Here is a 23,496-nt window from a genome sequence, read left to right on the forward strand (position 1 = left end):
GGCCTCTCACTGTTGTGGCCTCTCCCATTGCGGAGTACAGGTTCCAGACGTGCAGGCTCAGCAGCCATGGCTCATGGGCCCAGCCACTCCATGGCATGTGGGATCTTCCCAGACCGGGGCACGAACCCGCGTCCCCTGCATCACCAGGCGGGCTCTCAACCACTGCGCCACCAGGGAAGCCTGCATGTATCTTTTTGAATTACGGTTTTCTCCAGATATATGCCCAGGAGTGGGATTGCTGGATCATATTATAGCTCTATTTTTATTTTTTTAAGGAACCTCCATACTGTTCTCCATAGTGGCTGTATCAATTTACATTCCCACCAACAGTGCAGGAGGGTTCCCTTTTCTCCACACCCTCTCCAGCATTTATTGTTTGTAGATTTTTTGATGATGGCCATTCTGACCAGTGTGAGGTGACACCTCATTGTAGTTTTGCTTTGCATTTCTCTTACGATTAGTGATGTTGAGCATCTTTTCATGTGTTAGTTGGCAATCTGTATATCTTCTTTGAAGAAATGTCTGTTTAGGTCTTCTGCCCATTTTTGGATTGGGTTGTTTGTTTTTTTGATGTTGAGCTGCATGAGCTGTTTGTTTATTTTTAAAAATAATTATAAAGCAAAATACACACTAAATAGATTCCAAAGACACACTGAATAGAATCCAAAGACAATTACTAATATACCAGGGAAAATATAATATACACATATGGTGATCATGTGCAACATATAAACATATATACAGTAATCCCTTCTATATAGAGAAATCATAAAATAAAAGACAAACAACCCAACAGAGATGGCCACATATTCTCAGGTCATAGTTTAGAGTTGTTTCTGGAAAGCAGCTGTCCAATCAGGAACCAGATTTCCTAGCCCCTCCCCACTTGCATCTAATGACATCATGTGACTAGTTCTCACTGATGAAAGTGATTGTGTCATTGCTAGGGTCAAGGAAGTGAAGGAAAGGCGTCAATTTTCCATCTTCTCTTCCTACAGCTCTAAGGAATGGTGGCGCCAGAAGATGGAAGAAGTCCACGTCCCTGAATCATCTGGAAAGCTGCCTTCCAAACTCACTGGACAGTTACATGAACGAGAAATAAGTGTATTATCTTATGCTTCTGAAACTCTGAGGTTTCTTTTTTATTAAGGCTAGCATTACCCTAACAAATACAGGATATGAACATAAAATTCACAGGAGGGAATGGCGCAATACCCATTGAACATATGACTAAAATTTTAACCTCCCTAGCAGTCAAGAAAATGCAAATTAAACCACAGATATACCATTTTAAAAATCCATCAGATTTGCGAACATTAAAAAAGCAATAATATTTAGAGCAGCTAAAATGCAAGGGCAGCCACTCCTGGTGGAAGTGTACAGTGCTACAATCTTTGGGAGATGTAATCTGACAAAATTTATTAAAGTTAAAATATATATTTGTTATACAACATCACATGTGGTATACATTTGTTCTTGTTTTTCTTGCCAGAAATGTGTAACCTGAATCTAGCCAAGCCTCTAGACCTAACTTCCAGTTTCAGAAATACCAGAAATAGAGGAAAAGTTAAATAATACCATAGAGGGAAATAGTCAGAAATCCAGGATGTGGGACACTCTACAAGATAACTTAGCCAGACACCTTAAACACCAATGTCTCAAGAAAAAAGTGACAAACTCTTCTTCACTAAAAGAGACCAAAGAGATACAAAAACTAAGTGCAGTACATTAGCTCAGATTGACTTCTGGCTAAGAAAGAAAGTATAAAGGACATTCTTAGGACAGCTGGGGGGATATTTGAATGTGGACTGAATATTAGCTGACATGATGAAATTATTCCTAATTATCTTAGGTAGGACAGTGGTTTTGTAGCTATCTAGAAGATGCTCTCTACTCCTAGAGAGGCATGCTAAAATATTTAGGGGTGAATGGTCATGATATTCCGGGGAGAATTGTCAAGTAGTAGAGCAAACACGGAAATTATACTTATAAATAGAGATAAGGCATATTGCATACATTTTCGCCTAGCAAGTTCATCTGTGCAAACTTATACTACACAATAAATATATTAACACATAAGAATGAAAGGATAAGGCTGTTTGTTGTTTCATTGTTTACTGTGACAAAAAATTGGAAACACCAGCAAGAGAATATGATGAAGAAATTATGGCATATCCGTGCCACGGACTACCGCACAGCAACTGCAGAGAATGAGTTAGATCTCTCTGCATTGAATTGAAGGGATATGCATGGTATATTGTTAAGTAAGAAAACAGTTGTAGAATAAAAGTATAGTATAAATTCACCTTGTATAAGACAATATTTGTATCAAAACAAAACATACCCTCTCTTATCTAAATACCTATCATCTATCTATCTATCTATCCTCTATCTATCTATCCTCTATCATCTATCTACATACGTACGTGTGTATGTGTATATATGGAAAAGAGAGTTAGAGCAGGAAAGGTACACATCAGGTTGTAAAAGTTGGTTGTCTTAGGGAGGTGGGAGATTAACTTTTTTCTTTAAATATCTGTGTATCATTTCACTTATTATAATTAGTGTGAATTACAATGGAATTTTATTTTTAAAAAACCTTATGATAAACTCTGGTCTGCCTATGACATCCCTTCTTGTTTCCCAACATTGTAATGGGTTTATTCTTCTTTAAAAGTGTCATTTCTTATCATTTCAATGGGATTTTGGGAAGAGACAGCAAGTTAATTCACACTCGGTCTATGATCTTAAACTTGAAGTTCCCTCCACCATTCTTTCCAACTTCTCTGCCTGCACTCATGCAGTTTTCTTCTACCTGGAACACTCTCATCTGAGCTTAGGGTTTCTAACTAAAAATAATGGATGTTAGTTTTGGTTAGGAAAAGACGTGACCTGTGACCAGTGCCTGTCTTAAAAATTCCTCCATTCTCTTAAAGAGATAATGTGGTAGAACTAAATTTCCAGCTGGCCTGATAATGTACACGCTGCCTCTAGGGGGTCTGGAAGAGATCTTTGCTCTTTGTCAGTGGCACAGACTAGGAGCCATCTGAAGCCATGAGCCTATTTTTCAGTTGTCATCTGCTGCCGTGGTGTAAGTTATAAGGACAGCTTTATAGCAAGCAGTTTGGTAGAAGGGCTAAGCCAACCCAAATCACCAGTCCAATCACCAGTCCAGTTCATATTAGCTGTGGTGCTTGCAGCAAAGTGGCCACTGAAGAAACCAGATGGCCACATCTACCTACACAAGAGAACTTACAGAGGGAAAATGACAGGCTCAGACCTTTAGGCTTTGAGCTCTATTGCCTGGTAGAAGCACACACAGTGTGTAGGGTACAAATGGTCTGCAGAAGCTACTCCTACCTTTAGGAGGTGCAAAATGCAGCAACTTGCCTTTCACTTTGCTCTTGAGCGCTGAACACCCTAGAAACTAGAGAAGAGGAATAGGGTGACATCCTAGAATGGTGCCAAGTGCGAGGATACTTCTGTCCTATATGAGTTCGCACAGAGGGGTATTTGCAAGAGGCTCGCACTAATCCGATGAATCCCATGACCCTCTGCAGTGTCGGCCAGCTTTCCCCACAACTATCAATACACTGGTGCTCCGTCAGTGGGTCCACGTACGACGCGGCCGTAGTGGCAGCGATGGAAGCCCTGCATCTCCTCCACGTGGCGACACGGACTTCTCCTCCCTGCGGGTGACCTGGGGCGAGTGCCTGACCTGCCAACAGCAGAAACATGTGGAGCCCTGGACGTGACATCACTCCTGAAGGCCACCTGCAGGTAGAGTGATCCCACTGGGTCCCTTCTATTCTATTAAGGAGGGAGAAGCAATTTATACTATGGGAATAAGCCCTTATTCTAGATGGGGGCTTTCCTTTCACCTGAAATACTTCTGCACCATCACCATCCATGGGCATAGAGACTACGTTATTTACTGTCATGGGGTCCCTCACAACCTCACTTCTGGCCAAAGAACTCATTTCATAGCCAAAGAAATGCAGCCGTGGGCTTAGGCTGGTGGACTGCTTCGTCTTGCCATGTGTCCCATCACCCAGAAGCATGTGGCTTCAGAGAACCGAAGAGTGGCCCTCAGAGGAAGTAGTTATACTGCAAGGTGAGGGACAACACCTGAGATGCTGGACGCCGCTCTGCAGTGTGTGGTAATGGAAACGTGGTGCGGTTGCCCCCATAACCAGAGCTGAAGGGTCTAGAAATCAAGGGGTGAAGATGAACTTGGCTCCTATCACTAGTAAATCCCCTGGAGAAACTGCCTTCCCGTCTCAGCAACTTTGGGTTTAGAGCTCTTAGTGACAACAGATGCTTCCAGCAGGGCACACAATGCTTCCATCAAATTGAAAGCTGGGACTTCTACCTGGACATTTGGGCTTTCATGCCACCGAACCAATAGGCAAAGAAGCGTTTGCCCTCTGGCTGGGATGATTGATCCTGATTACGTAGCAGAAGATGAGGCTGCCGCTACACAAAAGGGGCTGGGAGGACTGTGTCTGGAGGTTGGGGGATCCTCTGGGGGCAGCTCTTGGTCCCATGAAGTCCTGTAACAAACGTTGATGGAAAACTCTAGTAACCTAAGAACAGTAGGACTGTAGAAGATTCAGTCCCTTAGGAATGAAAGTAGGAGAAGCAAAGTAGAGAACTCGGACTGACCTAGTGGCTGTCTGTCTGTGAGGAAGGGGAAGAAGGAAGTTACAGAAATCAGCAATGACCTGTGTCTTGTATAGAAATGAAGACTGTAGCAGTGATGCTTTGTCCTCTTTGCTTGTCATCACATCATTTCACATCAGCCTTGCTGTTGATGGATAGCTTTTTCATTTCATCTCCAGGTTACAGAAGTTCAAGTGGGATTGTGACTGAGCTAGAAGAGGAGTTCATGAAAATCTGAGATAGGGAGAGGACAGGTAAGACCCAACTTTTTTTTTTTTTAATAGATAAATTTATTTATTTTTGGCTGCGTTGGGTCTTCGCTGCTGCGCGTGGGCTTTCTCTAGTTGCTGCGAGCGGGAGCTACTCTTCATTGCAGTGCGCGGGCTTCTCCTTGCGGTGGCTTCTCTTGTCGCAGAGCATGGGCTCTAGGCACGCGGACTTCAGTAGTTGTGGTGCACAGGCTTAGTTGCTCCATGACATGTGGGATCTTCCTGAACCAGGGCTCGAACCCGTGTCCCCCACATTGGCAGGCGGATTCTTAACCACTGCGCCACCAGGGAAGCCCCTAGGACCCGATGTTTCACCTTCTGGGGGAGAAGGGGAGAAGGTCATCATTTGTAAGACAGATTGATGCATCTGATAGGACAGAGGCAAGTCGTCATCGTTGCAGGAAATCTCCTGTAAGGTAGAGGGCTGTGTATGGTAGTTGCTGGCCAAACAGGTATTGATTTTTACCTATTGTCCATTAGCTCTGCGACCATGCTTCTCTGTGCTGCTCTGGGATTCGGGGGCTGAGACTGTGCCAGCCACATTTCCCAGGCTCCCTCGCCAGCTTCCTACCAGGTGTGTTAGTCGTCAGCACTAGAGGGGATCTGGAAGGTGGAAGAGGGGGCAGAAGAGACTTGTGGTAGCTGCCTGTCTCCACGTGTCTGGACAGCAGTGGGACAAGACTTTGCTCTGGAGGCCAACAGCTCCGTGAGGCCCCTCGTCAGCTCACAGCTGGTGACACCACCTCTTCCATGTTACTTCCCAGGACAGCTTCTGTAATTCTTAGTCTCTGGGCTCCTCTAGCATCTCATGTTGCAGTTTCAGCTTCCTATCACCTGTGTCACCAATTCCCTGTGTTGTTAAAACATCTCTGGAATATCTGGTGTGATTTCTGTTTTCCTAACTAAACTCACTATCATAAGTCTCTACCTTACTGTAACAGTCATGCCTGCTCTACTATCTATCCGCCTATCTATCTATCATCTATCTATCTGCCCATCTATTTATCTATTATTTATCTATCTGCCTATCTATCTACCATCTATCTATCTGCCTATCTACCTACCTATCATCTATCTGCCCATATATCTATCATTTATCTATCTATGTATCTATCTACCATCTATCTGCTTATCTATCTATCATCTATCTATCTCTCTTCAACCTACTTACCTACATACCTAAACACATGCACAGACTTTAAATGCCTGTACTTTTGACTTCCTGTAATTAAGGGGTGTGGTTTTTACCTTTTCTAAAAAAAAAGCAACAAATATCGTATATTAACGCATATATGTGGAATCTAGAAAAACGGTACAGATGAACTGGTTTGCAGGGCAGAAATAGAGACACAGATTGTAGAGAACAAACGTATATGGTCACCAAGCGGGGAAGTGGGGCTGGTGGTGGGATGAACTGGGAGATTGGGATTGACACGTATACACGAATAGGTATAAAATAGATAACTAATAAGAACCTGCTGTATAAGAATAAATAAATTTAATTTAACTTAAAAAAAAAAAGAAAGGAGACACATCAAACAAACAAAACTTCCACGATGTGCATTTTCATCAGAGTGTCCCAGTCCTGGGAGGATTAGAAACAGGGGCCCTGACCAGAGCCAGCTTGGCTGGCACTCCCCTCACCTCCGTGCGCCGCCGGGTGGCCCTGGGCCAAGTTTGCTCACCTCTCTCTCCTGGGGCCAGCGTGCCCTGGGCGGGAGACAGGAGAGGGGAGGCGAGAGCATCACTGAGATCCCCTGTGTGGGTCCCCCACCCTCCCCCCCCGGGCCTCGCCCACCTCGCTGACACTGCCTCTGTGGACACTGGCCAACGTGAGCTGCCCGGTCCCATGTGGTTTTGTTTAACTCTGTAGAACTTTGAACCAACCCCAAGCTGCGCCAGTGGGGAGAACAAAGTCCATAAAATGTATGTATTTTATAAACGGTGAACTTCTGCGAAGAAACCAAACTCATTTAAGCCAAAGCCAAGGGGAGTGTGATGCTCTGACTGATGCATGAAAGACAGAAAGAAGGTTGCTTCCCCTGTGTGTTATTTGGGGTTTTTTTTTTTTTTTTTTAAAAATGACTGTTTATTAAGGGCCTTACTTTAAAATAAACACAGAGAACTCTCGTGTTCTTTTTGTAATCACGTCGGAGTCCTTTGAAGCCAAGGATCCTGAGTGTGGCCGCGGACAGCTGTTGACCCTCTCCTGGGCTCCGTGTTTAGTTAGCTGGCTCTAGAAAACTCTGAACCTCTTTCACCCTTGAGAGAGGCTTTCGGAGTTGACGCTTAGAGCAGGGGGAGGGGAGGACGACCTCGGGACTTAGCATCTATATCCAAGCTTCTCTGCAGACAAGGCCCTCTCCCCGGGGACCACACAGCCTGCGCCCAGGGCCCTTCTTTCCCTGCGTGAGACCCGCTGGGTCCCTTCCTGGCTCCCGCGGCAGGGGCGCGCTTTCCGTGGCGAGCTGCCCCCGTCCCGCGCGGCCCCTGAGCTGGGGAGACCCCAGCATCGCAGCCTTCTCCTCTGCGCTCCCCCGTGGACCTTCTCCTCCTGGGCCTGGGAGTCGGCAGACAGCTTCATTTCAGTAAATGCCTCCGCAGGGCAGTTCCCCCGCCCCGGGAAATTTCCTCCTCTTCTTTGAACCTCCCTCTCTTGTGCTGCAGAGATCCCGGCTTCCACCTCCCCCACCCTACCAGCACGCAGCCATCGCCCGGCTATTCTGGTCATGGTCACTTCCTCCGGACAGTTCCTTGAATTGTTTCGATGCCATTGTATGAGTCACCGAGGCCAGCTTCCTTTCCCCTCTTAGGCAGCTGGGAAAATCCAGCTCCCTTCGTATTTTCCTTTGTTAACTGCTGTATCCTGAAGTCATTCGGGCCCGGCCAGGCAGGGGCGATGTGAGCCACGGGCCCGGCGGCCAGCTCTCCTGGACATCCCAGCTGTCCCTCGACGGGTGGAAGGCCATCCTGGGGGGAGGGGGAGGTGTCTGGGGGAGGAGCTTTTCCCACCTGGGGCTCAAGGTCTCAGTGGGTGAGTGTGGGACCCACGTCCTATCATTCAACTGGCGGTACGACATCTATGGAAGAGGACGACTGCTTTGTCCCCACATATGAAGACAGATTTTGACCTCGTGGTTTAGAAGATGGAAGCTTAAGCAGTGCTTTGCAAAAAGGCTGGAGACGCAATGGCTGATGCGTGTAGCTAATGGGGTGTTCACAGCCGGGGAGGCTGTTAAGACTGAGATGCGGCCAGAAGGGCCGGGATGGAAACAACCGTGGACCAGCAGGCTTTGCCTCGTGGAGCGTGGTGCTCCCGGGGCCTTGAAAGCATGCCAGGATCGAGCAGAGAAAGGGCCAGAAGGACTCTTCTGAGAAAATGGCTTAAAACCAGAGGTGGCTTAGCTTTGCTGACCATGTGGGTCACCGCCTTACCCCCAGCCTGGCCCTTCCTCTGCCTTCCACCCCACCACCCTTAGGTCCCGGTAAATGCCCAGGGTTCTGAGGGGCAGGGGAAGGGGGAGATCCTTTGGAAGGGCAGATACCCACTTAGTCAGAAGTTAGGGGAGAAAATGGAGCCCCGATCGATCAGCGCTGAGAGGGACCACTGAACGCATATCAATGACGTGGCCCCTGCGCAAACCCTGTTCGTACCCACTCACCTGGGGAGGTGCGTGTTTTATCATGATCCTTATTTTACAGCGTGGAGACGGAGGCTTAGAGGCCAAGGTCACAGCTGAGCAGAGGTCTGAGCCCAGGGGTCGCTGACTCCAAAGCCTTGCCCCTGCCCACTCTCCCGTCTTGCTTCTCTGGATCCAGCGTGGTGGGCATGGGGTGAGCAGGGACTCCTGGCCTTGTCCTTCCAGAACTTACCAGTAACTGGACAGTATCCCAGCTTCAGTACCGAGCGGGTCGAGCCAGGGAGGGCAGGAGGCCCAGAACCTTCCCCCACCCCCTCCCGGGAGCCACCGCGGCCTGCACTTCCCAGTGTGAAGCAGCTGGGAGCGTGCGGTCAGCCCTGGGCTTGGTCCCGTATCTGTCCCCACCTCTCCCGAGTTCCGCCTCCACGCTGGGCCCGTGCTCTGCACCTCGCTGACTCACACCTGCATCTCTCCAATCCGTCTAATCCTTCGGACACATGACCAAGCTGGACGGTCTCCTGGCTTTTCGTGTCGCTTTGGCCCCGGCCTCTGAACCTGGGCCCTGCACCCCAGTTTCATGCCCTGCAGCCCACAGGCAAGGCCGACTCTGCTTCTCCACCTGGCTCGCCAGGGCCCCTGCTGGGAGGAGCGGTCTGGAGCAGAGACCTGGACCCCAGCTCCGCCTACATCGGCCTGGTGCCTGAGTTCCTCCCCGCCCTGGCTGGAGCGTGAGTTCTCCCAATCATGGTGGCAGCACAGATCCAGCCAGGGCAGGTCCACGGCATTAGCTGTCCAGGGTTCATGAGTGATCCTGGTTGGCAATTCCCCGTGTAGGAGGTGAGCCGGGGACCTGGTGTGTACGTGGCCCAGTTCACCGTTGGTGACTTTGGGAAAGTCACCTCCCCGCGCTTCCATTTCCTCATCCGCATGCTGGGGACAATAATAGAGCTGACGTCAGGAAGCTGATCTGAGGACTGAGTGAGTGAACACTCGCGAGGCGCTCGGAACAATGTCCGGCGCAGGGCAGGCCCTGTCTGTGTGTTATCTGTTCGGACTGTGGTACGGAGGTTACCTCACTTCCTCAGAACTCCTGGCTTGTGGTCATTAAGCAGAGGACGGTCAGAGCCTCAGACCGAAGTACAGGCGTCCCTTGTGTTATCGCATTTCGTTCTATTGCGTGTCACAGGTACCGTGCTTTTAACAAATTGAAGGTTTGTGACAACCCCGCGTCAAGCAAGTCTGTCGGTGCTGTTGTCCCAGCGTTTTGTTACCTTTTGGTAATTCCCACAGTATTTCACACTTTTCCTTATTATCATGTTTGTTACGGTGATCTGTGACCAGTAAGCTTTGACTACTGATTGCAGCTGCTATTGTAGCTGTTCCGAGGTGCTGCCACCTGCGCCCATAGAACACGGCAAACATAAATGCTGTGTGTGTTCCGACCGCCACCCCCCAGTATCGTCCTCTCCTCGGGCCTCCCTCTTCCCCGAGACACAAAAATATTGAAATGAGGCCCGTTAATCATCCTACAACGGCCTCTAAGTGCTCAGTGACACGAAGGGTCAATGGGTGCGGACACTTCACTGCTGTCTTATTTTAAGGAATTGTCACCCCACCCAGCCTTCAGTGACTGCCCCCCACCCCCGGCCAGTCAGCAGCCGTCAACAGCAAGACAAGATCCCCGACCCGCAAAAAGGTCATGACTCGCTGAAGCCTCAGATGATGGTTACAGCATTTTTCAGCAGTAAAGGATTTTTAATTAAGGCATGTACATCGTTTTTTTTAGACACAGTGCTATTACACACTTAGTGCAAACATAACTTTTATATGCACTGGGAGACCAAAGCATTTGTGTGACTTGCTCTACTGAGACATTCGCTATATTGTGGTGGTCTGGAACCGAACCCACAGCACCTCCAGGCTCTGCCTGTAAACTGACTCTGCCCTACTAGTTCCAGCCATGCTAACGACCCATCAGATTCACACCATGTGGTCATTTAGCTGCAGGTGATTGGTTGGCCCCTGCATTCCAGTTGACCCAGAGTTACTAGACCATGTCCGGGGGTTGGACTAGTTAAATGTACCTCCAGAGGTGGGAAGGAATTTTGAGTACAGAGGTAGCTCTGGCCTTTTAAATTCCTAAAATTCCCCATGTAGCTTTGGACACATCACACAGTCCTTTCACCCGCCCAGATCCTCATATCCACATGGCTTCAATGAGTGGCCAGCACTTTCAACACATGTGAATGTCTATTAAAAATGAGAAAGAATAATCCCTGCTTGAAACCTTCTGGTGTGTAGACCACAAAATAACAGAAAACTCCAAAGCGAGCAGTCAGTAGTGTAGACTGAAGGATGACCGACGTGTGATGAGTAACTACGTCACTAACTTTGTATGACAGACGAGGTGGACCTTTGATGCCCGGTTGCCACCGGTTGGAGCCCATCCTTCGGTTTGGAGCACCTCTTGTCTTTGTTGGGTTGGATCTGCGTGTGGCAACAGGGGGTCCTGGAACCCTGGCCCTCCTGCCGTGGGATCCACATAGTGGCTCTGAGCTCAGGAAAGACCTGGTGTGATGGGTCCAGCCCATGCCACCACCCTGCTCTGGTTTGCTTAAGCCCACACTGGGATGCCGTCCATAAGCTGCCAGAGAGCTGAGTAAATAAACAGCCCGCCCACCAGGACGACGAGAAGCCCCTGTCCCTCTGCAGTGCTGGGGGGAGAAGGGGAGTGGCACCCCTTCTCAGCCTCAGTGCCTTCTCTCAGCTGGAAAAACTAAGGAGAGCTGTACTGTAATGTAACTGCTAAGCTAACGTGTACACGCACACCAAGACACTGCCCGCCGCAAGCTGACCTTGAACCTTCTGAGGTTACTGTCTGTCCTGGAAGCCAGCGGTCCCCTGCTTTGGGGCACCAGGGACTGGTTTCGTGGAAGACAATTTTTCCACGGACGGGGAGGGAGCAGATCGCTTGGGCGGTCACGCGAGCCCTGGGGAGCCATGGGGAGCGGCAGATGAAGCTTCGTTCGTCCTCCCACCACTCACCTCCTGCTGTGCAGCCCGGTTCCTAAGAGGCCACGGACCGGTACTGGTCCTCGGCCTGGGGGTTGGGGACACCTGCTGCAAGCCTCGGTCTCGTAGACAATAGTCACTGTTGCTCCAGGGCTCTATCTGGGTACTCATTCCCAGGAAAATGCACTCTGGGGTTTGTTTATTTTAATTTTTTTTAATTGAAGTATAGTTGATTTACAATGTAGTGTCAGTTTCAGGTGTATAGCAGGGTGATTCAGTTATACATATATATATATACATTCTTTTTCAGATTCTTTTCCATATAGGTTATTACAGAATATTGAGTAGAGTTCCCCATGCTATACAGTAGGCCCTTGTTTGTTATGTATTTTATATATAGTAGTGTGTATATGTTACTCCCAAATTCCCAATTTATCCCTCTCTCCCCCACTTCCCCTTTGGTAACCATAAGTTTGTTTTCTATGTTTGTAAGTCTGTTTCTGTTTTGTAAATAGGTTCATTTGTATTATTTTTTTTAATTCCACATATAAGTGATATCATATGGTATTTGTCTTTCTCTGTCTGACTTACTTCGCTTAGTATGATAATCTCTAGGTCCATCCATGTGGCTTCGAATGGCATTATTTCGTTCTTGTTTTACCGCCGGGTAGTATTCCATTGTATTGTATGTATGTACCGCGTCTTCTTTATCCATTCCTCTGCTGGTGGACACTTAGGTGGCTTCCATGTCTTGGCTGTTGTGAATAGTTCATGCTGGGTTTTGAGACGTGGTGGCAGCCGGGTGTGTGTGCACGTGAGCACGTGTGTCAGCTGTGCTCCCATCAGTGATGCTCAGGAAACCGAGACCAGGGCTGGGCTTTGAGGGACCACGTTCTCAGACGGACGGCTGTGCCCCACTTGCTTCCTTTTACCAACCAGTGAAAATCACGGTGGAGATGTGGACAGATGAGAAGTACGATATCCCGAAGAGCGGGTCCCCTCGGTCAGTGATCGGCCCCTCTCAGCAGAGACCCTTCCCTGAGGAGTGCTGCGTGGACGCTGGTCCCTGGGCGTGTCTCTCCCCGAGGGCAGGCAGGTCAGACCTACGCACTCCACACTCCGCGCCCAGCCCAGCCCAGCCCTCCTCCGCCGGGACCACTGGGACCATCTAGCTCTGTGTGCTCTGCCCCCGCATCGGTACTTAGCACTCATTTTCTTCCTTTTTCCCTCCATTAAGACTTCCCCTTGAGGAAAGTCTGATGAACTAATTTCCCCTAAGATGCCAATTACTGATAAAGCTCGAAGTGTTATTCTCTCTGAGATAATGGTATCTTAGGACGGAAGAAGGAAAGAGGTCTGTAAGCCTGGAATTTCAGGCATCCCTGAGTGGAGGGATGGCGGGGTTCTGAAACACACACGAACACATGCACACAGGATCTCACGCAGGACGTAAATCTGTGCCACTCTCTGGCAGGGGCCGTGCTGGCTCTCCTCGTGTCAGAGAAAAGACAGAGGACATTGTCCAGCCCCATCTGTGGTGACTGCGTTCCTTCCAGATGCTTCCCGAGTGCCTAGCACACGCAGGCACTGTCCTCACTTGCTCAGCTGGAGACCTGCTGAGGTTGAGGCCTGACACACAGCAGTCCCTCGGCACGTGGGCTGAGGGGAGGAGGGTGAATTCCTCCTGGAAGGGCAGCTGGGCCGCGGTCCCGTGCACGGGGCCCTAGGGCAGATGGCATTTGCTCTCTGCTAGAGCTGGCCCTCGATGGGGTGCGGGTGTTCCTCTCACCACTCAGCCGGCCTCGGCGGCCCTGCCAGCCCACATTCCTGAGTCACAGAGAAACCGGGCGGCCAGGCCGGTGTCGGATTGCGCAGCCGTGGCTGCAGGACCGCCAGGACCGCTCTGTTTGCCGGGCTAAGGCGCTCTCCCCCGACTGCTGGGTGAGTGAGAACATTCCACGTCTCCCTCTCCCGTCTGTGCAGCCCCGCCAGAATCCCTGTCTGAATTCCTCTTCGTTCACAGTGATGTGCTCTCCACCCGGAAGTTGCTAAGAGCTCCTTTCGGTGGATAATGATGGTTTTTGCAGGAGGGACCTCGATGGTTTTTCCGTTTCTGTTTCCATAATACGTACCAAAACCCACACTTCATTGAAAGCAGATGGCGACCGCGCCTTGCGACGGGCAAGGGGAGACGCCGGGCCGGGACGCCTCTGATGTGTCTGCCCGCTGGGCAGCCCTGGCACGGACGGGATGGATGGGGTGAGGGCCTGGAAGCCGGAGCCGCGGAGACAGAGTGGGAAACGGGGCAGCGACAGGGAGAGTCTCCAGGGCTGGAAGGCAGGAAGACAGAATCAGGGACGTAAGGGCTGCGAGGGAGGGTGGAGATGGAGAGAGAAGGAAAGAAACAAGCCAGTGAGATAAACTCTGGCCTCCCCTGGCCTCTCATTCCCATGCCCTGAGTCTTACAGTGTCAGATTCTCGGGAAAGTGCGTGAGTCAGGCAGCTGACCCGCGGGAGGAAATTGGTGCTCAAGCCGCAGCCGCCAGGACCCGGGCCTGACCCTCCTCACATGTCTCCGTGCAGTGTAATGAGAAGCATATTCTCCGCTGCATCTTTCCCCAAAGCAGAAACCCCGTTTCTCTGTCTCCAAAAAAGGCACAGGGAGGGCCTGCTGCGGCCCAACAGAAACTGTCACCAGTGGGGCCCTGCGCAGAGCCCCGGCCCTCGGGACAGCATTGCGTTGTTCAAAGGCCCCTGCGGTGGCCCAGCCCGTGGGGTCCAGAGCTCACTTCTCATCTCTGCTGCCATGGGGGGCCCTGCGGTGACCTGACCGTCAGAAACCACAATGGCTGCAGACGCGCTGGGCGCTCAGGACAGAGGCGCCAACGCCCGGCCCGTCCGGCAGCGGGGACACACGCACGACCTTAGTCCTGACTCCAAACAGCGACACAGCTGTCTACAGTGAGAGAGCCCTGGTCCCCCGACCCGGGCTGGGGTCGTGCACGTCTGCGGGCGCCCGGCTTGAGCTAACGTGTGCGGGGTTTAGACCGGCCAGGGATGAGCAGGTAAGGCAGGTCTTCCCCAAACTTATCTTTTAGTGAGCGATCAAGGCACTTCCCAGGGGGAGACATCCTGAGGACCAAGGGAGCCTCACATGAGAACAGGGAGTTGGCAACAAAGGCGAAGGCAAGGTGGGCACGTGAGCGGGGAGGGTGTGAGTTCAGCTTGCTGTCTGCAGCTGGGTTTCCTGAGTCCAGCTCCCTGTGGGCTCACGGCCGAGTCTCCCGGGGGCAGGGGCCGTGGGTACATGGACCACGGACCCAGCATGTCACAGCAGCTGCCCGACTTGGCCCCCTGGGTGGACCCATTCCGGGGCTGGGATGGGGGGAGACGTCCTCCCCACCGAAAGCAGATGGTGCTTCGGAATCTCAAGGGCTCCGACGCGTGGGGGTGCCTGGAGGAAAGTGGGGGGCTAGGGGGTGCAGGTCACCAGTGGGAAGTGGGGAGGAGAGGAAGGGGGCCGGAAGCAGGGAAGGCAACCAACCGTAATCACAAAACTGGGGAACGTGGCGACTCCGTGGGCGGGGAAGCAGCCGTGCTACTAGAAAGGTGAGTGGATTGGAGAACAGGACGAGCAAGATGGCTCCCAAATGCCAGGCGGCAAGGCTGAGCAAACACGGGTCCCCAGAGCCGCCCACTGCTGCCTTGTGGATCGTCTTCTCCTGGAGGCGAGCAGAGCGGGGCCTCAGCAGCGGGAGGATGTGCACACACGGGACCTTCCTTCATGGCAGACGCTGACCTTCACACTTCCCAGCGCACCTCAGACGGTATTCCCTGCCCGTCCTGTCAAGATCAGGTTAGTATTTTAGATTCCGCACGTAAGTGATGTCATACAAGAAATTAACACAACATTGTAAATCAGCTACACTTCAGTAGAATTTTAAAAAAAGATCAGGTGATGAATCCAGTTTCATCCCCCCGGCCCCAATTCAGGAAATGCAACCCGAGGGCAGACACTTCACCCTTTAAGGGGTCTTGGGGTGACTGAAAGGCCAGGCACCAGAGAGCAGCGAGCTTCCAGAGGAAACTTGCTGGGAGGCCGCTCAGGACTTGTGAGGGGAAGGGGCTGTTGGTGAGGAAGGTGGGGACCCGGGACCCAACCCCCCAGGATGTTGCGATTGAGAATAAGAAATCCGCATAAGTGTCTGTGCCCATTGTCCCCATTCACGGAGCAGAGCTTAAACCCATGGCACTTCCTAAGTGATGAGAGGCATAACGGTGCCTTTTGTGATGCTACTGGCTTTGGGACCCACCCAAGGATGTGCGCTGGTGGCCCGGGAGCCACCCGCGGGATTAAAGGGCTGGAACCTTCAGGCTCGCCCCCATCTCTGGGGAGGGTCGAGGTGCTGGAGACTGAGATCAGTCACCGAAGGCCAGAGATGCAATCAGTCGTGTCTCTGTAACAAAGCCTCCATGAAACCGCAAGAGAAGAGGCCTTGGAGAGCTGCGGGGGGTGGACAACGGCGGTCTGGGAGGGTGGTGTGCCCCGGGGTGGCGCGGAGCCCGCCCTCTGCGTCTCCTCCATCTGGCCCGTCCTCCTTACACCCTTTTATAACCAAGTGGAGATCTAGTCAACACGCTGCTTCTCTGAGCTCTGTACCCAAGGAGGCCGGTCCCGGGAGCCTCCCGTTTACCGCCATTCGTCAGAAGCCCAGGGCACGGTCTGCACCTGTGCCTGGCGTCTGAGGTTGGGGGGCGGCCTTTGGGGCCGAGCCCCTGTGCCGTGGGACCCGACCCGCCTCCAGGTGGACAGCCTGAGAACCGAGTTGAAGTGTAGGACACCCAGCGGGCGTCACGGATCTGCCTGGTGGTGTGAGGACCCCTAACACACACACACCGGAACTGGACGCAGAGCCCTTGACCACCCGTGTTCTCAAAGGCTGGGACCCCTCTTCCTCCGTCTGGAGGCTTTGCTGATCCTTTCCTCTTCTGAAGTCCCTGTCACTTGTCATTCAGATGTGCTTCTTTGTACAGCCAGTGACGTGGCCACACAGCCCAGCAAGGAGAGGTGTGGCCCCACTGGCTGGTCTGACATCGTCTGAGAGCTGTTGACCCGCCCGTGAGGTCCCCAGACGTTCAAGGGGATGTGTCTGTGGTTAAAGGACAACTGTCTTATTTTCTTGTCATCACCCTCCTCCCTGGGGTGTCCGTGGAGGCGCTCCGAGGGGATGGGAGAACACACGTCCAGGTCCACGTGCATTGCTTCGGCAAGCTGGGAAAGGCTAGTTCACCTTAAACTTGAAACATGAGACAGATGGACTAGGTCCAGGGCGGTTTTGTGGTTTTTTTTCTCTTCTCTGAACCAAAGTAGCCTTGTTTTCAGGCCCTGAAAACTTGTGACTTCTCCCAAAAGGATGATACTAATGGTACCAACCACCGCGCACTTACTATATATTAGATGTCACACACACGCACGGGCACACACGCACACAGTCCACCATCTATAACTCTGTAACACGTGTACAAGGGGCAGGCTAGCAGGCGAGTCACCCAGTCCACCTCCTGGGAAGGTTGCTGCACTCACATCTGACTCACGCACTGGGCTGTTTGCTTTGCTCCCTCTAGGAAATCCCGTTCTCAGGATTTGCCGGGCAGAGGCTCACTGGTGTGGTACCCAAGCGACAGCCTGGCCAATGTTTTGGTCCAGGAACTACACGCCTTCTTGGGAAATCACTGCTCCTTCCCTGATAAGAATGCGGCGTCCAGGACAAAGCCCCAGGCCAGGGGCCAGGAGACGGGGACCTGGACGAGGTCCCATCATGGACTTTCTCTGTCTCATGCCCGTGGGCAGGTCACTTCCCTTTCTGGGCCCCAGTTTCTTCTATAAAAATGAGGGGCTTGGACTATGCAATGGGTAAAATTCCTCACAGCTCTAAATATCTGATGATTTCATAGCAAAACTCCAGGACCTTTTTATTCCTACCTTTTTTTTTCTGTTCAAATGAATCTGGCTGGACGCAACACGGTGAACGTACCCCTGCAGGGTCAGACTTGTTGGAATTGATCTTTTCTGTTCATCTTTTGTTATTATAATCTAATGTCTGCCGAGTGAGGTATTTTGTTGACTTAAATGAAATATAACGTAGAATGGAGAAGTTAGAACAGGTAATAAAGGGCGGGCGCCCACCCACAGCTTCAGGAAGAAGGCACGACCCAGCCAGGTGAAGCCTCTCTATACCTTTCCCTTAGTTTATTTCCCATCTTTTCCTGGAGGTAGTATCTATCCGGAAATTCACCTGGGTCCTCCTCATGCACTTTACGTATAAATACATAGAATTTTTTTTTTTTTTTTTTTTGCGGTACGCGGGCCTCTCACTGTTGTGGCCCCTCCCGCTGTGGAGCACAGGCTCCGGACGCGCAGGCTCAGCGGCCATGGCTCACGGGCCCAGCCGCTCCGCGGCATGTGGGATCTTCCCGGACCGGGGCACGAACCAGTGTCCCCTACATCAGCAGGCGGACTCTCAACCGCTGCGCCACCAGGGAAGCCCTAGAATTTTTTCATGTGTGTGAACACCACCACATGAACAGTATCACAGAGTGTGTATCATCTTCACACTTGCTTCCTTTCCACATTTAATTGGGGGTTTTGATCCTCGTGGATTCATTTCTGCTCTGGGATGATGGTCTGTTGTACGGATCAGTGGGAATTTCTTTAAATGCATTTTCCGCTTGGGGGAGATTTTAGGTTGCTACCCTTCTTTCTATCTTTCTTCCCTTTTAGCTCACTGTACACAAGGCTGCTCTGAACATTCCTGTGTATGTTCCTGAACACACGCGAGGGAGGTTTTCCTGGGAGCATCGGCGCTGGCCCCAGCTCTCTGAGATATCTCCAGATTGCTTTCCAAGGAGGTTTCCCGATGGGCCCACCGCATCTTCAATAACGTTTGGTACTGTCAGACTTCTTTTTATAAACAAAGTTTTTTGAATAAGCAAAACCTTCAAACACCTCAAAATTCAAAACTATGAAGGGGCAGGATGTGAGGATAATTGTGTTTTGGGTCCCCCGGCGTCCGGTGTTCACTTCAGTGTTAACTGTCCCGAATGTGTCCTTACAGGGACATTTTGATGGATACGCAGGCAGGGGTGGACAGGTAGGTGTCTCCTTTTCTTACTTCTCTACTCAGTGACTGCCTCCTAAGCGGGCTGTTCTGCCCCTGTTCCGTTCACCTGACGCTATACCTTAGCGATCCTCCTGCGTCAGTACAGAGCACCTGCAGTCTTATTTTTGTTGCTTAAGCCATTCACTGCTACCTGACTCTTTTAAATAAAAAAAATAAATTTTTTGGTGAAATGTATCGTACATCATAGAATATAAAACATTTATGGGCCATCAGAAGAAGAGGAATAAAATGAACCCTGCCTACTCCTGTCTCAGGCTCTGAAGGAGAATCACGACAACATTTCCAAAACCCTCCCTGCTCCTTTTTTTCGTGGCAGCCCCTTCCCTTGACGCCCAGCTGGTCCCTCTCCAAACTTTGGTGTCCATGATTCCTCTTCTTTTTAAAATTGATTTCCAGCCCATGTGTATATCCCCAAAGGATCCATTGTTCAGTTTTGATTGGGTAGCAAATGCAAAATTAACTGGAATAAAAAAGTTAAATAGATTTTAAAAAGCTGCCCCTAGGTTCCCAGGAGAAGGTAACTTCAACGGAATTTCTGGGTCGAGATTCCCTGAATGCAAAGAAAGAGGCCCTTCTGGAAATGTTGGGACGCAAGTCCGTGGGGAGCCCCGGGCTCACACCATTGAGGTACCTGGCTGTGGAACAGGTTCTGGGCCCAGGGGCGATGTGATCTGGTCAGCTGCTCAGAACTTCTGGGTCTAAAGTCACCAGAGCCTCCCAGGAGTTGCCAGAGAAGGACATTTCTGGGGGGTGAAATGGGGGGTCTCAGCTGATCAGGAGCTGTAGGTCATAGAGGAGAAGAAGGGGCTTTATCAGTACATGGACGGGAGAAGCCGGATGAGCTCGATGGGGTGGGTGCTCAGCTGGGCGCCTGGTTTCAGGAGACAGCAGGGGGTGTTCTGATGACCCATGGCGTCACTGGGCTCCCATCCGGATGGGGTTGCCTCTGTCGGGTCATCTCGGGGCCTCCCTTCTCATCCTCGGGATGCCCTTTGTTTCTCTCTGGGGGGGTGGGGGCGGTTCCTGCACACCCCACACCTCTTCTTTCTTGCCATGCTCTCTCATTTTGGTGGAGTACTTCTAGTAGCTTCCTGCAAAATTATATGTGTGTACGAGATACATTTTGGAGGCTTTGCATGTCTTAGAATGTCTTTATTTTACTCTCATACTCAAGCTCAAGTTTTGCCAGATAGAGAGGAATAGTTCAGATAATATTTTTCTTTAGAATATCTTCTTGCTTCTAGTATATATATATATATATATTTTTGGCTGCGTTGGGTCTTCATGGCTGCGCGCGGACTTTCTCTAGCTGTGGCGAGCGGGGGCTCTTCGTTGCTGTGCGCAGGCTCCTCAACGCGGTGGCTTCTCTTGTTGCGGAGCACGGGCTCGAGGCACGTGAGCTCAGTAGTTGTGGCTCGTGGGCTCTCGAGCGCAGGCTCAGTAGTTGTGGCACACGGGCTTAGTTGCTCCACGGCATGTGGGATCTTCCCGGACCAGGGCTCAAACCCGTGTCCCCTGCATTGGCAGGCAGATTCTTAACCACTGCGCCACAAGAGAAGTCCCTTGTACCTTTCCTAAGAAATCTAAAGCCATGAACACTGACCCTTTGCGTGATCTGTGTTTCCTCTCTAGAAACTTGTAGGATCTCCTGACGGTTCCTGGAAGTGGACATTTCACATGTCGAGCTTTGATATGAATCTCAATGACTCTCACACTTTGGTCACTCATGTCCTTCAGTTCTGAGAATATTCTTAAACCATTTAATTGATGATTTCATATCTCTTTTTTTCTAGTATATTTCTGGAACGCCTATTAAATATTAGTGTTGGACCACCTGGTCCTCTAATTTTATTATTTTCACTGTATTTTTCATCTTTTTGTGTTTTTGACTACTCTCTGGGAGATTTCCTCGTTTCTGCAATTGATTTGAATTTCCAAGAGCTCTTTTTTGAACTTTGAATGTCTGAATGATCCCTTTTCAAAAAACTTCATTCTTGTGTCATGGATGATAAATCTTCTCTTATGTCTCTGAATATATTAACTGTGTGTGTGTGTGTGTGTGTGTGTGTGTGTGTGTGTGTGTGTGTGAGTCAGTCCTGGCTGCAGAGTTTAAGATCTGAGAAATAAAAGGCTGATTAGAAGCTCTGAGTTCTTGACTGGGACTTGTTGATTTTCACAGTATATTGTGACCATCTGTTGGGGGACCCTAATGTCAATATCTTAGAATGTTTCCTGTCGGGCTGGTGAGATTCTCCATGGGGAGTCTTTTCATCTCCTGGCTGGAGAGGAAGGGTATGGCCACCAGTGATCTGGGAGTTGAATTGGAGAAAAAGGCTGGAATATCTCTGCAGCAAACGTTCAATAGACATACTTTACCTGTACCCACTACTATGATTGCCATGTCCCAGTCCCCTGACCTGCAGTTCTACCCTCTCCAGGGAGGCAAGGAAGAAGTGGCCCAGGACAGGGGAGGGACAAGGAGACTTAGAGACCCATTACTTCTGAGACAGGTTTCACCCACTTTCCCTTATCCCATCTTCACTGCCCACCGCCCTGTTCTGACTCTCTTAACTTCGGGATATCGGGATTTCCCGTATTTCCCTTTCAGTTCTACTTTCAACCTGGAAATCTTTTTGGAACTTATCTCTTTCTTGTAGTTCCTTGTCAAACGCAGGCAATAAAAGCAAATTCATGGTACCCATGTTTTGTTTTCCCCACTTCTTAACTAAAGCCACAAGCTCATTTGCTCCATTTTTCTTATTGCAGGCAACATGCTATATATGTCAGGGTCTTTGCTAGATCAGCACTACGGTTCTGGTCCTGATATCTATATCCATCAGCTTGAGCTATGTTATGTTGCAATAATAAATGGCTTCCAAAACCCTAGTGCCTTACAACATCGGATATTTATTTCTTGCTCGTGTACGTGTTGGCGGTACATCAACTTTCACCCTGCATTCTTCTGCAATACGGGCTAGGAGGGGCCCCTATCTTAGTCTTGTGGCAGAGGGAACAAAACAATGGCAGAAGCATGCCAGGGCTCTTAAAACATCTGTTCAGACAATTGTATAAATTCCACTTGACAAAGAAAGTCACACAGTGAACCTCAGTGGGCAGTATGTCTGTTCTGTCTCCAGGCAGGAGCCTCTAGGGGTGTGCCTAGTAGCAAGGAAAAGCAAATATTTGGAATAAATAGTACAATAATACCATCTGGCACAGTCTTTTTTTAAAATCTTCTTTAAACCGACTCATCCAAAACAGGGATTTGTCTTTTTCATGCTCTCCTGTTCTAATGAAGTAAGAAGTTGTCACGTGACATCTCTTTCCTTACCATCCCTGTCTCTTCAGTGAGTGCGTGGCCTGGATCCCCAAAAGGCAGCTGAACTTCGATGAGCTCCTTTACCACTGCATTCTGTCCCAGATTATGAAGCAGATTCACCGCTACCCGTCCCAGCAAGGCACCAGCACTAACGCTCAGGTCCCCCCTTTCCCCCGAGGTACGTAGAACCCCACCCACTTCTGCTGCTGGGCGAGATTCTCAGGATGCTTTGGGTGTCGTCTCATGTCCATCAAAGTCTGGGTCTCCACTGGTTTCTAGGCTGAGTTTCCCATGAGATGCCCGTTTCTATTACAACTCATGTATGTTTTCAAAAGAAGCCCCCGTTACTGGAGATTGTATCCTAGCAGGCAGAAAACTCAGACGCAGCTCTTGTCTCCAGATAGTCTCTATTTGAACACGAGGCAGGTACTGGGTTCTTCCTCTTCTCTAGCTGCTGACTGAGCATAAATTAATTTTGTTTACATTTTTAGGAGCAGTCATTAGCTCATGATTCGTGCTGAAGAAAAGCTTCCTATCTCCTCTGCTCTGTAAAAGTGTTTATTTTGGTTTCCTCATGGTTTATGTTGAAAGTTCCAAGACCCATGGGCTTCACTAAATCTGCAAAAAATCCATCATCTAAACAAACAGCACCTTTCTCTGGGTCTGTAGGGGACAGACTATTTATTTTTATCTAAGAGTAACCAGCATTCATTTATGCATTGGTTCCAGATGTCGCACCCAGAAAAGCTAACCTTGCCAGGGGGTAACCGTGCCCTCTTGGCTCCTGAAGTGTGAAGGATACAGTCTCTTCGTCCTGGAAGACAGTGGAAGCCGTGGCGCTTTGTGGGTGAGTAGGTGATGCTCTCTGAGGCACCTGTCCTGTACAGATTCTCAAACTGGCCACACAAACCAATCAGCTGGGTCTAGTCGTGTGTCTGTTTTGCACTACTTTGCTTTTGACTGGGTTAGGGAAAGTCCTAGAAATGGGGTTAATAGAAAACTCCTTCACCGTGACTTGAGCTAGGTGGTCTAATGACCCTCCTGGGCTGTTCACACGTGGTCCCTTCCCCTGCCGGGCACACCTGGAGCTGCACTGCCCACCACCTGGAGCTCAGGTGGGCTGTAGGTGGAGCTTTAGCCCATGAAATGTGAACGAAAGCCTGCCAGTGCTGATGTGCAGCTCGCTACAGCTCCTCTGACACAGCGGTAGTCGACGCGTCTGGGGCTTGGGTCCCTGAGTGAAAGTAGGCTGAGCTGGTCTGCCCTGGATGGATGGATGGTGTGAGCAAGAAATCAGCTTTGTGATGTTCAGCCGTTGAGATTCTGCGGTTATTTAGAACCGTAGTTACACCCCGGCCATCTTGGGCCGTGAAATAACACGGTGACTCAAAATCCAAGCTCTTTTTTAACTC

At 50.2% G+C, this 23,496-nt stretch overlaps 1 long non-coding RNA gene across 1 annotated transcript in view; it reads left to right on the forward strand.

Annotated features, from left to right (window-relative positions):
- Positions 1 to 23,496, forward strand: part of LOC117196135 (uncharacterized) — a 91,349-nt gene that overhangs the window by 58,256 nt on the left and 9,597 nt on the right. Inside the window, exons 5-7 of the long non-coding RNA XR_007475780.1 lie at positions 999 to 3,780; positions 4,842 to 4,916; positions 18,366 to 22,931. This is a non-coding gene — a long non-coding RNA (uncharacterized LOC117196135). The remainder of the gene's footprint in view (positions 1 to 998; positions 3,781 to 4,841; positions 4,917 to 18,365; positions 22,932 to 23,496) is intronic.

Source organism: Orcinus orca, chromosome 2 (genome assembly GCF_937001465.1).
Source record: "Orcinus orca chromosome 2, mOrcOrc1.1, whole genome shotgun sequence".
Classification (NCBI taxonomy): domain Eukaryota; kingdom Metazoa; phylum Chordata; class Mammalia; order Artiodactyla; family Delphinidae; genus Orcinus; species Orcinus orca.